This window comes from Ovis aries, chromosome 23 (genome assembly GCF_016772045.2).
Source record: "Ovis aries strain OAR_USU_Benz2616 breed Rambouillet chromosome 23, ARS-UI_Ramb_v3.0, whole genome shotgun sequence".
NCBI lineage: Eukaryota > Metazoa > Chordata > Mammalia > Artiodactyla > Bovidae > Ovis > Ovis aries.
The window spans coordinates 23,145,659-23,162,320 of NC_056076.1; the positions used below are offsets into that span (position 1 = coordinate 23,145,659).

Here is a 16,662-nt window from a genome sequence, read left to right on the forward strand (position 1 = left end):
TATGGCCTTATAAATTTCAACGTGCTACTCTTGTTCTGCAAGAATTCTTTCACTTGCTTATTAGGAATCAGTCCTCTCCCAGTGGCTTCTTTCTTTGTAGCACTGATAAAGAAATCAAAGGGTAAAGCTGATTCTGTGACTTGTTCTACAAGGGGATCCTTACTGAGTGATGGGCTTCTGCCCTGGGGAAGATCTATGTAGGTGACTCTATGAATCTGCAGTACTGGGTATCATAGCTGATGTCACACAGAGGACTGCGTGCTTGAATGAACATCATATAGAGATGAGAATCATCCTTGATCCCACTTCAAAGAAACACTTGGTCTGGACAGAATTCTGCATCAGTAACAGTGGAGGCTACAAGAGCATGGAGGCTTTTTCTCAGCCCTTGTGCTTGTGTGCTTAGTCACTGAGTCGTGTCTGACTCTGCAACCCCATGGACTGTAGCCTGCTAGGCTTCTCTGTCCATGGGATTCCCCAGGCAAGAATACTGGAGTGGGTTGCCATTTCCTTCTCCACGGGATCTTCCCAACCCAGGGATCAAACGTATGACTCTTGCATCTCTTGCCTTGGCAGGTGGATTCTTTACCACTTAGCCACCTGGGAAGCTCTCAGTTCTTGTATCTGAGGCAAAATAAGAGTCACAACATTCCAACAGGTGGTTGTTGTTGTTGAGTCACTAAGTCTGTGTCCAACTCTACAATTCCATGGACTATAGCCGGCCAGGCTACTCTGTCCATGGGACTTCGCAAGCAAGAATTCTGGAGTGGGTTGCTATTTCTTTCTCTAACTCCAACAGGGTAGAAGCAGGATTACCCAGGCTTCTACATGTGTCTGTCTTTTGGTTATGGTACAAGACTCTTTCTTTTGTGGGAGAGAAAGCGGGGTCCTGGGAGCACATTCTGGGCTAACTAGATCCTGGCGTGGACTTAGGAGCCCCTCTCCCTCCTCCTTCACCGAAGGGTTATATCTGAGTTCCATTTCCAGAGATGAAGTAAAAGTAAATCGAATTGGTCTTTTGAATACATGGAGAGTGAAAAAGTTGGCTTAAAGCTCAAAATTCAGAAAACTAGGATCATGGCATCTGGTCCCATCACTTCATGGGAAATAGATGGGGAAACAGTGGAAACAGTGTCAGACTTTATTTTTGGGGCTCCAAAATCACTGCAGATGGTGATTGCAGCCATGAAATTAAAAGACGCTTACTCCTTGGAAGAAAAGTTATGACCAATCTAGATAGTATATTCAAAAGCAGAGACATTACTTTGCCAACAAAGGTCCGTCTAGTCAAGGCTGTGGTTTTTCCAGTGGTCATGTATGGATGTGAGAGTTGGACTGTGAAGAAGGCTGAGTGCCAAAGAATTGATGCTTTTGAACTGTGGTGTTGGAGAAGATTCTTGAGAGTCCCTAGGACTGCAAGGAGATCCAACCAGTCCATTCTGAAGGAGATCAGTCCTGGGATTTCTTTGGAAGGACTGATACTGAAGCTGAAACTCTAGTACTTTGGCCACCTCATGCGAAGAGTTGACTCATTGGAAAAGACTCTGATGCTGGGAGGGATTGGAGGCAGGAGAAGAAGGGGACGACCGAGGATGAGATGGCTGGATGGCATCATGGACTCGATGGACGTGAGTCTGAGTGAAGTGTGGGAGTTGGTGATGGACAAGGAGGCCTGGCGTGCTGCAATTCATGGGGTCACAAAGAATCAGACACGACTCAGCAACTGAACTGAACTGAAGAATCCTTAGAGTATTGGGGACATATATGGAGAATTTCAGACAAAGGCCATGAAAAATAGAGGCTGTATTTTCTACTCAACTGTAAATTGAACCATCTTAGTTACATAATTTTAGGCATATAAATTTATTATAGACTCCTTTTCTTACTAATTTTCCATAGATTATAAGCATCACTTTCATCACAATGGAAGTGTTATTGCAGAATAGGTATAAACCTACAATTTGGAGTGAAATATACCTAGCATGAACCCCAGCTTCTAATTATTAACTGGGTGATTTCAGATAGAATATTTATTGTCTCAGACATCCAGTTTCCTCAATTATAAATTAATATGAGTAGATTAAATGAGATAGTTTATGTGAAGTGTTTAGCAAAATGCATGGAACATATTAAAAATTCAGAAAGTTGTTACTGTAATTATTATTCCATGTACTGTTATCTTTCATAGTATTTGTTTTTTACTTTTACATGGAGCATTTCTATCCTCACACCCTCACATTTCAGTTTTGGCATATCTCAGTAATATTGATAAACCTGCTTCCAGTTTTCATGCTATACAACATTAGCTCTTGGCATAGAATAATCTGAGTACTTCATATGTTTTGAGATAGGATATGCTTCATTTTTAAAACTTGAAGTTGGAAAAATTACTTAAAGTTATGCTTACAGCTATTTGATAATAAATAGAATTACTGCTGTTAAAAAATAAACCTAATTCACCATGCAATTTAAAATGTTCAGAGTGGTAACAAAAATGAGGAAGAAATCTCTCTAAAGAAAGTGGTATGCCTTTTATAATTCCTCATATATTTAAGCAAATGTTCATAGAAGATTTGATGTGATTTTGACTTTTGTAATATTTTTAAATCAAGTACTTGTAAACAAAAAGAAGGCATGGTCTCAATGTGGTAGATATTTAATGCACCTTGATAAATAAGTGAATTAATAAGAGTCTGTAAATACACAGCTTTTTCTTCAGTAGGTGAAACTTAACAGTATGAAGCAAAAAACCCAGTAAAGCAATATCCGTAACCAGATCTAATGATTCACCTTGGCAATTATATTTAAAAATTACAAATGGCCCTGTGTTAAAGGGCACATCGTATTTATAAGATACAATAGTTATTCTGATTCTATTAAAAGGGAAAATAATAAACATATGCTAAACCATGATATGAGTAATATTCAGGATCTTGTCTTATTAAATATGTTTGCTAAATTTAGTCAGATTGGATAAGATTCAAGTACCATTTCAAGGACTGAACTCTGGTTGATGGATAAGAAACACAGTTAATAATAAATGGCAATGTGAAGATAAGGTATGATGGCTAAAGATATGGGTTTTATGGCTTGTCTTGTTTAACATCTGTATTAATTATAGAAGTGCTCTGTGTGTTAATTAAACTTACGGATGGTTCTAAATTCAGAGATGCTACAAATACCACTGAAAACCAAGAAGTAATCTCAGAAATAAAAGGAATTCATAATTAAAAGTGTCATTAAATAATACTGAAGGAAAATAAATGAGTATGAGTGAAGATTTCAAATATTCTTGCTCTCACTTTCTGGTCTTCTGAGGCAAAAGAGAAGTACAAATATAAAATAAGCATAAAATGAGGCTAATGATTTTTAACTTTGAAAGAGGACCATAAATGACCGTCTTTTAGAGCTCATCACTGTCAAGTAGGTACTTAAAACTATGCTTAGAGAACAACTTGCTATAATGAATTTTGCTGTGTTTGACTGAGGATAATAAAGCCTTCGATTCTGATGAGTTTAGTTCATATCCTAAACTCTAGTACACACAGTCTTGTTTTGTTGTCTAGAGGGTAACTCTGAATTCTGAAAAGTGAAACTCTAGCTCTGCACTGCCGTCTCTGGGGGTTGGGTTTCTCTTACTTTTGTCGTCTTATCAACATGTTTGTCTGAACCTCTGTTAACAATTTCTGACTTGCTGAGTGCTCATCTCATCTTCCATCTGTCATCAGTTGCCAGGCAGTTTTTAGCCCTCTCATTTGCCTTTGAGGGCTCTGTGTAGTCTCAACATCCTACCTGTTGCCTTCAGAGTGCTCAAGTCTCCATCTGATAGCTTCCAGCTGCTCCTGGACACAACTGTTTGGAAACTTGTTGCTTCATACTCAGTGTTTCTAAAGAAAATTCATTATCTTCCTGTCCTTGAAGAAGACCCCTCTCCTGATTTCTTCATCAATGTCAGTGCTGATAGATTTCATCTAGGTCAACGGGGTTAGTCGATCAGTTGTATCTGACAGTTTGTGGCCCCAAGGACTATAGCCCACCAGGCTCCTCTGTCCATGGAATTCTCCAGGCAAGAATACAGGAGTGGGTTCCCATTCCCTTCTCCAAGGGATCTTCCTGACCAGGAATAGAACCTGGGTATCCTGCATTGTGGGCAGATCCTTTCTCATCTGAGCCACCAGGCATTGTCTAACATTTTCATATACAAGATCCTCTGATTTCTATTGTTTACCCGGTCTCTTTGAGTCCTCTTTCCAAATTTATATTAATTTTCCTCTTTCCTCTCTCAGTTCCATTCTCCTTCTCCATGCCTGTATCATTTATATTTTTATTATTATAGTAGCCTTTTGGGAGGGAGTAAAATAAAAATAATAAGAATAGGTTTTATGTTCTCTTAAAAGTAAATACATATAACTAAGGGAAACTGATTTGCAACACCACCTTTCCAAAAATGAATACTCAAATATTCAAGAAACATTTGAGTAAAAGCAAAACAAACATAACCATGCCAGGTTAATACCATCTAGAAACTTCTGGACTGTAAGTTTTATGTGAAAGTGAAGGTCTGGTTCTTGCATGGTTTTGATCATACATTATTCCATATTCTTAGGAGAAAAGCAACCAGTAGTAACACTATCAACAAAGAAAAACTGGACTGTTTGCACACAGACATAAGATAAATGACATGGTTGCACGATGGAAGTATTAGCTGTTGCTATAGCGGTAATTGTTTTGCAGTATATAAGTATACCCTTTAAACTTACACAGTGTTATATAGTAGTTATATCTCAGGAAAGGGAAATAAAGTGGAAGTTGCGCAGTTGTGTGTCTGAATCTTTGCAACCCCATGAAACAGTCCATGGAATTCTCCAGGCCAGAATACTAGAGTGGGTAGCCATGCCCTCCTCCAGGGGATTTCCCAAGCTAGGGATTGAATCCAGGTCTCCCACACTGCAGGCAGATTCTTTACCTGCTGAGCTTCCAGGGAAGCCCTCATCTCAGTAAAGCTGGGGGGTAAAGTCATGGTCTTGAATTACAGGTATGTTAATAGGCATGTCATGTAAGAAAATAATTGAACAAGTTTGAATTGAAATGCTACATTTCAATGGTACAATTGAAATGGTACATTTATTACAGCCAGGAAGTTTAAAAAATATGCATATACACATACCATATCATTGAATGAAAAAGCAAGTTACACTGTAGTGTATATAGTATGACAGAGCCATTTTATGTTTATATATTTTTTGTCCATGTGAATTCATACCAAAGTATTAATGACATTCATCTTTGGAGAGTAGGGCTTGGGATGAAAATAAAATTTATATTTAAATTTGCTGCTTGTTAAATTATTTTTATTAAGAGTACAGTGACTTTTATAATATAAATTCAGTTCAGTTCAATATAAATTAGTTATCCATATTAATTTTAGAAAAATTAAAGAAAAAGATATGTAATCACAGAACACAGATATAACTACTGTTCATACCAGGCTCTGTTTCCCACTACAATTTTTATGCTTACAATTGTTTGGATATATTTCGGATCATATCATTTATCAATTTATTCATTTGGTAATCATCATCTTTGTAAGGAAAACTCTGGCTCATACTGTGGTGAATGCAAGAGGAAAAAAATAATGAGAGGAGAAGAAATCTGCCATCCAAATACATTTTATTTACCAAATTTATTCATTCAGCATGTATTTATCTAGAGTATTTTATGTACTGGCACTGTTCTAGATATGACAAGCATGTAACCAGGCAATCTTCTGTTCTTAATGGAAATAGAAACCATCAAAATCCATTTGAAATGTCTTAGTTTTAAAGTGCTTAAAGACATATCTGGTGTTCAGATAACCTATTAGTCATTTAGCACACTAACTATATTAAAAAAAATTTTTTTAATGAGTAGGGTGGTTTTTTTTTTCCTCTTGAGTTTAAGGTCACAATCATTTAAATTTCTTCCAGTGAACATATGCTTGCAAACTCATGCCAGCTGACTTAATGAGTAGAAGATAAATGTGTTCATGAGTAGAAGAGAAGGGGACCAACAAAAAGACACATGCAGCCGGGAAATGGATTCAACAAACAGATTCAACAATCACCTTTGTTCCAGGTGCCAAAAAGTGGGATGAAGGCAAAGACAAAATGGAAGAAAGGTTAGAAATTAACATCAATGATAATATGGTAACTATAAACAGATTCTTTCAGCTACTTGCTTTGATATTCCCGATTACTCCTGTTTCTTGTGCTGGGGAATCGGCTTCTCTAATGAAAAATGCAGGTGTCAGTAGGCTGGATGGAGCCAGAGATTATGGTGACAAAAGAGAGGTTGTGATCCAGGAACCAGGCAGGTCCTGGCAGGGGACTGGGGCAAGGCAAAGAGAAAGGTAGGCATGCAGAATTTCAAGGGATGGTCTGAGACATCGAAAAGTTCAGTAGGTGGGGGCCAACATGGGACCTATATGTCTCCAGAATAAAGCAGTTACTAGAACAGAGCATGAAGCTAGAGAGACATTGAGTTCTGGCTTGACTCCTTTTCTGTTCCCCTTAGCAATCTGGCCCCAGGCCTACAGATGGGAATTACTCTGCAAATAGAGCTTCATTCTACTCCACTATAGAACCTGACTTTGGAGGAAGCTCATTAAATAGGGTGGTCATGCCTCTCCATGGTATGAAATCCAAGAACTTGTAGCAAATTGGAAAACCATGGTGCTTAAGAATCATACCTTTCTAGATTTTTCTGATGACCAATTGTGACCCATGGCCTTCTCTTTTTGCACTGTCTTTCTACCCTGTGGCCCTAGTTTGAGGACTCCTTTTCTTTTCTTTCTACTTTCATTTTGGACTAAAATGAGAACTATATTGAAAATGTTATGATGGGAGAGATGGTAAATTATAAATTGCTATCTGTGTCAAGCAAAAGCTAACAACTGCTGGCTCCCTAGGAAAGGTTTTTAGATAATTTTATACTCTACTTATGCTGGACCAGTTATCTAGATAAATTGGATTTAATATAAAAGGCATTTTATTTTCTCAAAATAGGCACTACTTGCTCAAATCCAGGGTTTCCATTTTGAGTCTTGGGTATGTTGAGATGCACTGAAATTGTACCATGTACGGCCTGTATGACTGTGGGTTGTAATTTTGTATATCTTCATCATGTTATTGGTCAAATTTAATTTCCCAGAGGTTAGAAAACTGAAATTATTTCATGTTTGCACATCTTACCCTTGGAAAGAGAAGATGGCAGTCAATCTGTTTTTCCGTTTATTCAATTTTTCCTTTGGAACCTCTCAACTGGTGATAAAGAAAACTGCATTTGTTTTAAGTGGATGGAGCTTAGTTTAGTGTGTTGGTTTTGTTATAGATGGCTATTTGTGAGTATGCAGAAACCAAATGCCACCTGGGAAGTAAAAATCATTTTTTTTTTCCAGTGCAGTATTTTTAATTATGTCTTTTCACCAGAGCTCCAGGGCAAAAGTTCCATTTTTCTCCCTGCTCATTATTAGTAAAACCCGCAAGGACAAGGTTTTCTAATTTCATATTTTTAAGTGAATTTAGCATGCAAAATGTTCTGAAATGACATGAGATATGTAGTTAAGGTAACACCTAGGCTCTGGAATTTCTTGGCTTCACACAAATCTTTACCTTCTATCCAGACTGACTCCGCTCACACAGAAATACTTAGCCACACAACCTGCCTGTTACTGAAAGTGTATTCAATGACTTGTAATTATTGTTTGTATGCTACACATATTTGAAACATATGGTAGCTATTATGAGAACTATATATATATATTGTTGTTGTTGTTGTTTGTTTTCATTTGTGTTGAGTGTGATTTAGTGCAGTGTGCAGGCTTGTAAACGTTTTGAAATCAATTAACCTGAACACAGTTGAATTCACCCGTCTGGGTTCCTACTAATACACTGGCTAAGAAACTGAATAACAAATGAGAGGAAAATGGAAGCGGTGAGATTTCAAGGAGAGAGAACAAGGATTTACGCCTCCAGAGTGTGTAATCCCCATCCTGCCATTGTTTTCCTCTGTGAACTTGAGTCTGCCCTTCTTTGCTTTTGTTTTTCTGGCTTTGGCAGGAGAGTAATGGCAAGCCCAGGCAGCATGGTAGTGAGGATGAATGAATGCCTAAAATGTTCTTTGGGAGCCTCCAGTAAAACACACTGGGCCACATGTGGAAATTATTATTAGTTCATTCTCATGCACTTTTAATCCCTGCCCTCTAGGCTCAGACTGGCAGCCAAGGCACCAATTACTGTCGATGGGGCTGTTGGTTCTTATGATGTGAACACCTGTCCTCCAGCAAATGAACTGAGATAATACACACCAATTTACTATGTGTGTCATATACCCTGCAAATTGAATCTCCAAAATACACTCTGAGTTGAATAATACATGACACTGGGTTGAAATGACAGGAAATAGGCTCAGTACAATTGCTGGGGCATCTGTGTCCATCCCAGGCCTTTGTCCACCCAGTCTGCTGCTGCAACACCAAGCCAGACCTCCCTCTGCATTCTCAGAGCTGACTAAGGGGGGCATCCATATGGGGAAAGTCACTGCAGAATTGCTGGCTTTCATGGGACAGCCTCGGGCTGACTCATCCAGTCAAGCCAGGGCTTGGCAGACCCAGCCCCACACTGTTCATCAGTTACAACGAAATTGCGACTGTGTACAATTCCAGGGTCTCTCCAGTTCATATTTAAAGAAATAGTCGTTAGACGCTGGATGATCTGCTCCATGTAAATTGTTGCCCTGAAATTTATAAGAGAGAAAATTCCAGAGTGAAAAAGGGAATGAAATCAGTCTAGGATAGCAGTTGAGGATGAGTTTTAAAGGTCAGACACTGGTGTGAATCTTGCCTCCACTTTGACAAGCTGTGCGATTTCTGGCGAGTTCCAAACTATAATTTCTCTTAACTTGAGTTTCTTCATTGGCCTTTAAAGCCAGGACCGTACCTAACTTGCTTTGCATTCATATCCCCAGTGCCCAGCACATTATCTGGCACATAGAAGGTACTGAAAAGCCCTGGATGATTCAAGATTTTTCAGGAATTGTTTTTCTTAACTGCTTGATCCATAGTCAGTCATTTCCCCCTCTTTGTGATCTCATGGACTGTAGCCAGCCAGGCTCCTCTGTCCATGGGATTCTCCAGGCAAGAATACTGGAGTGGGTTGCCATTTCCTCCTCAAGGAGAATCTTCCCAAACCCAGTGATCGAACCCACGTCACTTGCATCTCTTTTATTGGCCGGCGGATTCTTTACTGCTGTGCCACCTGGGAAGCCCACTGCTTGTTACAGCTGCTGATGTAACAGCCAGCAAAAGCGGTGCTGGTGCATAGCCCTCTGTATCAAGCCGCTCTTGTGCCTTCCTTGTAGTCCCTAGGGGACCTAGAGGAGAAGGAGGAAACTGGGCTCTTAGTGTTTGGCTGCTGTGCCTGATGGCCAGCCAGCAGGTTCATCATGACACTTAAGTTTGTTTTGTGCAACTCAAATCTCCTTCCTCAAAGAAGGTATTTTGCACAGCCCGAGCAGCATATTTTGATACATTTTACTTGTATATTTATAGAATTGTATACATGTAGAAATTTGTAGTGTGTCTGTTGTGTTCTTCTCAGTTTGATAGCATGATTCTCACATAAATATGGGTCTATTCATTTGCATGGTTGTATTTGATATTGCACATAAGTGTGTACAATTTTCCTTTCTTTCATGTTTAATTATATGTTAATCAGTCAGAACTATCTTGATCCAGATACTCTCTATTTTCTTTTTTTTTTAAGTATAGTTGATTCACAATGTTAATTCAGGTGTACAACTTAGTGAGTCACTATTTTAATAGGCTGTACTCCATTTAAAGTTCAAAATAGTGGCTATGTTCCCTTGTGCCGTACAATATCTCCTTGTTGCTTACCTGTTTTATACATAACAGTTTGTATCTCTGAATCCTGTGCCCCTATTTTGCCCTTCCCCATATCCTCTCTTCACTGGTAACCACAAATTTGTTCTCTGTATTTGTGAGTCAGTTTCTGTTTTGTTAAATACATTTATTTTTTAGATTCCACATATAAGTGATAATATAGATTCTCTGTCTTGCTCCATCTGACTTATTTCACTAAACATAGTACTCACTAGATCCACCCACATTTATTGCAAGTGGCAGAATTCCATTTGTTTTATGTCCAAGTAATATTCCACTGTATATATGTACCACGTCTGCTTAAGCCAGTCATCTGTTGATGGACACTTAGCTTGCTTCCATGCCTTGGCTATTGTAAATGGTGCTTCTGAGAACATTGGCTGCATGTTTCTTTTTGAACTAGTGTTTTCATCTTCTTCAGATATATACCCAGGAGTGGAGCTGCTGGATCATATGGTAGCTCTGGTTTTAGTTTTTTGAGAAACCTCCATACTATTTTCCACAGTGGCTGCACCAACTTACGTTCCCACTAACAGTGTACTAAGGTTCCCTTTTCTCCACATCCACACCAACATTTGTTATTTGCCATCTTTTTGGTGATAGCCATTTTGACCGGTGTGAGGTGATACCTCACTGTGGTTTTGCTTTGCATTTCCCTAATGATTAGTGATGTTGGGCATCTTTTCATGTGCTTGTTTACCATCTATTTATTTTCTTTGGAGAAATATCTATTTGGATCCTTGTCCATTTTTAATTGATTTTTTTGTTGCTATTATTGAGTTATATGTGGTGTTTATGTATTTTGGCTATTAGTGCCTTTTCAGTCATATCAGTTGCAAATATTTTTCTCACATTCAGTGATTTGTCTTCACTTTTCAAAGATTTTCTTTGCTGTGCAAAAGCTTTTAAGTTTAACTTGATCTCATTTGTTTAGATACTACCTTTTTTCTATAGATATATCCATTTCTAACATCTGATCAAGAAGAAAGGTGGAGAGGAGAATAAATACTCTGGGAAAATTAAAAGCAAGGCTATGAGAAAAGACAAGGGTACTATAACAATGCCAGTATTTGAAAAACAGACAAGCAATTATTATTCTGTCCGTGTTTAATTCATAGTTCCTCTTCAACTAATGCCTAAACTCTAAAAAGGCAAAGTCTTAGTTGTTTTTTTAGTTTCTATGTTACCCCACATAATGCCTTTGCTTTATTTTGTAGGTTCACCATTTGCAATGAGGGCTGTTAATACATGTAAACTCATAGAGAAGTGTCTGAGCTGCAACTGAGTCCCACAGCTGAATTGGCAGTGAGCATAAGGGCATGACAGGAAGAGCTCCCAGGAGCTCTATCTGGGGCGTGAAGCTGATAGTGTCTCCCAGCTCTTAGGAGGACCTTGGGAGTATTTGGGTACCACTCCTCTTTTGCGTTTTCCCCTCCTCAAGTCTTCCTTGCCTCTACCCTGGATAAATCCTAAGAACTTTGAATTTTCCACTTCCTTCCAACTTACCCCATCTTTTCCATTTTTGCCTCTACCCAAATTCCCTCCCTCTATCTCATTCTTTGACTACTTTAATACACCTCACAGAAAATCTCACAGTTGCAGCTTCTGTCCTCCTTTCGCCATGTTCTAAGATCTTCTCTAGGTCTGGGTATCTCTTTAGAACTTACCTGTCAGTCTGTCCCTGTTCCATGTCCTCACATCTCTGCAAAGTGGCAATTGGTGGTATTAGATGACTGTGTTAAACATAGAAGAAGTGGAAAGAGTTCTCTTTATTGATTGGTTCAAGCTTTCACTTGTTCTTTATAACCTACTGTGTTCTCCTAGCAAGCTATTAATTTCTCCATGCCTCTGTTTTCAGTCATTAATTTTTCATCCCTTTTTCATGCCCTCCAATCATAAGTCAGCACCTTCCTTTGGTTGAATCTAGCATAAAGCCAGCTGACACAGCATCCAAAGAACTACATGCTGCAGGTCTTGACCACTGTGCTGGCCAAGAGAACATGGATAGGCCTCAGAAGGCAAGCCAGCCCTGCACTGGCCTGCAGTACTGATCATGCTTATTTAGTAGGTGTCTCCCCTCTAAGACTGTGAGCTTCCTAGAGCCAGGAGCTGCATTTCTTTGACTTTGCATCCCCTGCTCATTTCATAGGACTTCAAATAGAATGCAAGCTTAATCAATGTCTGTGGGTAGACTTGTTAGTTAAAGTGTATCCTTTTCAGAAAGCATGTTTTCACTTTTATCTAGATAGATCTGACCCATTAGGGGTCCATGTTGCCAGTAGTGGGTCCTGATGAACATGTAGTGTGGTGAAGAGGAGACTGGAGGAAAGACCAACTAAAAATTATTCACAAGTTTTCAGGAAGTCCTACTATCACAGAGGGCAGAGGGCAGATTAGTTTGGTAGCACAAAATAGTAATGAGATTTTAGAGCGCGTAAGATGTTGAGAGACGACTGGGTGGAGTAGGGCAGTGTCATGGGCCTGGACAGACAGATGGCATGAGTTCCTGATGTTACAGGTTAGTGTAGGGAAAGAGGCACGGCCATGAAAAGGAATCTACAAACCGTGAAAGTGAAAGTGAAGTCGCTCAGTCGTGTCCAGCTCTTTGCGATCCCATGAACTGTAGCCCACCAGTCTCCTCAGTCTATGGAATTCTCCAGGCAAGAATACTGGAGTGGGTTGCCATTTCCTTCTCTAGGGGATCTTCCCCACCCAGGGATTGAACCCAGGTCTCCTGCATTGCAGGCAGACACTTTACTATCTAAGCCACCAGGGAAGCCATGAAACCGGTGTCAAAGATAAAACCACATTAAATTCACTATGGCAACTGACTCCAGTGGTCTTGCCTGGGAGATTACATGGACAGAGGAGCCTGGCAGGCTACCGTCCTTAGGGCTGCAAAGAGTCAGAAACAACTGTGAGTGACTAACGCTTGCAACACTCATTGCCTTGGATCAACCTCATAAGTTCCCCCTCGCCCTATCCTCATTTGTTGCATTCTTCTCTGCAGCAAGATACTCTATCCTGTGTTTACAGCAGTACCTGGCAGAGGAATATGTGTTGAGTGAAAATTATGTAGAGGGAGAGGAAGTTTAAGTGCAGAACCATATTCACATGTAGGTTCACTTTAATCCGGAAGCCAGAATTATAAAAGCATGTGTAGCTAGCAATCTTTTTGTACTATTTTTCTGTTAAAAACAGTCACATTTTGTCTCTGAGGAATCATTAAAAATAGTCACCAGAGGCTCTTTTCCTGGGCCCTTGGAGAAACAGGAAACTAACATGAGAACTTTCAGTTTGTAAAACAACACGGCCTGTAACGAATCTCTAGCAACTATCAGGGGCAGATAGCCGAAAAAGGTCTTATTAGGGACTTCTCTGGTGGCTCAGACAGTAGAGCGTCTGCCTACAATGCAGGAAACCTGGGTTTGATCCCTGGGTTGGGAAGATCCTCTGGAGAAGGAAATGGCAACCTACTCCAGTACTCTTGCCTGGAGAATCCTGTAGACAGAGGAGCCTTGTGGGCTACAGTCCGTGGGGTCGCAAAGAGTCAGACACTACTGAACGACTTCACTTACGTATTTCCCACTCGTGATAAAATGCCAATCTGCTCTATGTCTCATCTTCAAGGACAAAATGCAACTGACGGCCAGCCCCAAGCTTGTTTAAAGGACAGTGATGTTCCTGGAAGTGATCGCTTCTTTCACTAGGATGAGTTCCAAGGAAGAAGCCTCATCACCCTGCTCAGGAATTCACAGCTGAGAAAATTGAGCCGAGTCATCCCATCTGGCTGCTACCCGGAGAACAGCAGCTCTGCGCGCCACCTGTGCTCTGACCACACCCGCCACATCTCCACGTGACCACAATTCCATGGACCAAACAAGGAGAGGAATACGGGGCCAGCCCCTTTCCAGCCCCACCACCCAGCCCAAGGAGAAAAGGACATCAATGATGTCTTTCTTTCCCAAGGTCTCTTGGAATCTGAGGCTCCAGAAGCAGGAACCTCTGAGGAATGTGTTTTTCATCTTGGCAGAGACAGCCTGGGACCCCAGTGTTAAAAAGTCTTATATGGTGATGAGAGGCCTGGGAATCATGACCCGTGAGACCCTGGACAAGGCAAGAAAATATAAGAAGATTGTTCTAGACCTGCTGGTGCATGGTCTGTATGACCCGGTGAGTTCTGAAGTCATCCACCAGAGCTTGAAGATCCTGACAGCATCATCCTGGGCAAGATGCACGGGAAAGGCCTGAGCGCCTTCTTCATAGACATCACCCTCCAGACCAGGGCTTTGCTTGAGGACAAGAATGACAGCCTGAGATACTTGACCATTGTCTTATTTGGACAACTGTTTACCCTTGCTGGACAGAAATGGAGGAGGTTCTTCACCCGTCAGGTGAATCTGACTCGGGCCTCCCTCCTGTCCCACTTACAGGACAGGAATCCCCAGGTGGCCAAGGCTTGCAAAACAACTTTTTGAGCCTGTTCTCTGTATCTGAGACAAAGCAAGGACTACAGTTTCCAGAAGGAGGAGGGTCAAAGGAACCCTAAACTCTGCCAGCAGCTGAGCCCCTACCATCCAGAGCTCCTGCAGTTCTTCTATGCAAATAAAATCCTGTAAACACAGAGGCAGGGAGGTTGGTCCAGTGAACTGAGCGCCTGGCTGGGGGCTGATAGTCCCCCTCTTTTAACCCTTTGGAGGCTCTGTTGCCTCTGGTGACTGTGATAGAAAATGGGATGTTGGGAGACCAATTGATGGCAAACATAAGACCATGGAACTGTATAATTGTACCCAAAGTAAATTCTAAACAGCTTATGTCTCATTTTCTTCCATACATATTTGATGATAAAGTGCATCCTTTCTTTAAAACATTTAAAGTACATGTGGCTTTTGTTCTCAGTGTTTTTCTTATTAAGGATATCTCTGTCACCAACCTTTCTTTTTAATTTTTAAGGCTCAGGAGAATATTACCTGAAGTTTGTTTTTTGTTTTGTTTTTTTTAATCTGCTATTGATCCTTTGCCATTTGCTATTAAAACCTTTTTCTGGCAAGAGCTATTTAAAGTTGGCTAAGTTACCAAAATTTAGTGTGGAGGGCAATTTCTAGCTGCTCATCATCTTTGACAGTCAGTGCCTCCAAGATCATTCCAAACAAGAGTTAATAAAGACAAAAAAAAATTGAAAAAAAAAAAAGTCACCAGAACACATTATTTTAACCTTCTTTAGCTTTGTGTGTGTATGTGTGTGCACGAGTGTGTGTTCTCTCAGTCGCTTCAGCTGTGTCTGACTCTTTGCCGCTCTGTGGACTATAGCCCACCAGGCTCCTCTGTCCACGGGATTCTCCAGGTAAGAACACTGGAGTGGATTCTTTACCCACCGAGCCACCTGAGAAGCCCCTTCTTTAGCTTAGGAAAAGGTAAATGGGAAAATTCAGACATTTTTCTTTATGTCTGTGACATATTATATATTCACCAATTACATTTTCCTTTCATTTCTGCTGAGTAAGCCATATCTTTCTCATTCCATTGCTTTTGGTTTGGCCATGTGATTTGTTTTGGCCGATGGAATGTGAGCAGGTGTGATATTCAGTCGTCCCTTTGTATCCACTAGGACTTGGTTCCAGGACTCCCTCAGATATCAAAATCCAAGGATGCTCAAGTTCTTTGTATCAAATGGGTAGTATTAATACAGTTGGCCACCTCTATCCATGGTTTCTGGGTCCACCATACAAGGGCCAACTGAATGCCACATCAGAGCACATCTTCAAATATGCTCATTTAGTGTTGGTTTTGTTTCTTTTATGCCCACCCTTTACTTTAAAAGAACATGACCCAGAGAGTAGTTGTCTTTGAACTGGGTTCCAAAATGAGAAAACTAACAGAGAAGAACCGAACAGAACCTATCAGAGCCACAGCTGACTCGCTGACCTCAGATATTTGAACAAGAAGTAAAACATTGGCCATTGTAAAGTAATAAGGTCTATGTATTTGATCATTATTGCTGCAGTAACAAATTAACACCAACTCTGCAGCACAAATTTATCTTATAGTTCTATAGATAAAGTCCAACATGAGTCTAACTGGTTAAAATCAAGGTGTTGGTAGGGCTAGGTCCATTTCTGGAGGTTTTAGGGGAGAATCTGTTTCTTTGTCTTGTCCAGCTTCTAGAGGTTGTGCATATCCCTTGGTTGGTGGTTTCCTTCCAACTTCTTCAGAGCCAATGACATTGGATCTATTTTCCCACAGCTACATCTGCCCTCTGATTGTCTTTTTCTGCCTTCCTCTTTCACTTTTAAGTATTCTTATGATTTCACTGGGTTCATTCACTGAATTTGCATGATCTCTGAAACTTTAAGGTCAGCTGCATAGCAACCTTAATTTCCATTTGTCCTGTAACCTTAACATATTCACAAATTCTAAGGATTATGACAGGGATATCTTTGGGGGCAATTATTTTGCAGTGTGGGTATCATACTCAAGGATGATATTACTAAGATAGCAGAGAATTAGCAACTACTTTGTAAATGTACGTAAAACAGTTACTCCTGTGGTTGCTTGAAGTCATAAGAGAAAACATACAAGCAGAGTCATATTGACCCTGATGGTCTGGCTCCGTGTCTTATACTGACGCTAGCTGTGGGACCCTGCACGAGTCATTTGATTTATTTCACTCTTAGTTCCTTTACTTTTAACAGGGAAATACTCAACATTGCTTCTGTTTATCTTTC

At 40.2% G+C, this 16,662-nt stretch overlaps 1 pseudogene; it reads left to right on the top strand.

Moving 5' to 3' along the window:
• The first annotated feature begins 13,807 nt into the window (after positions 1-13,807).
• On the top strand, positions 13,808-14,686 carry LOC101112617 (protein maestro-like; annotated as a pseudogene).
• Positions 14,687-16,662: the final 1,976 nt, after the last annotated feature.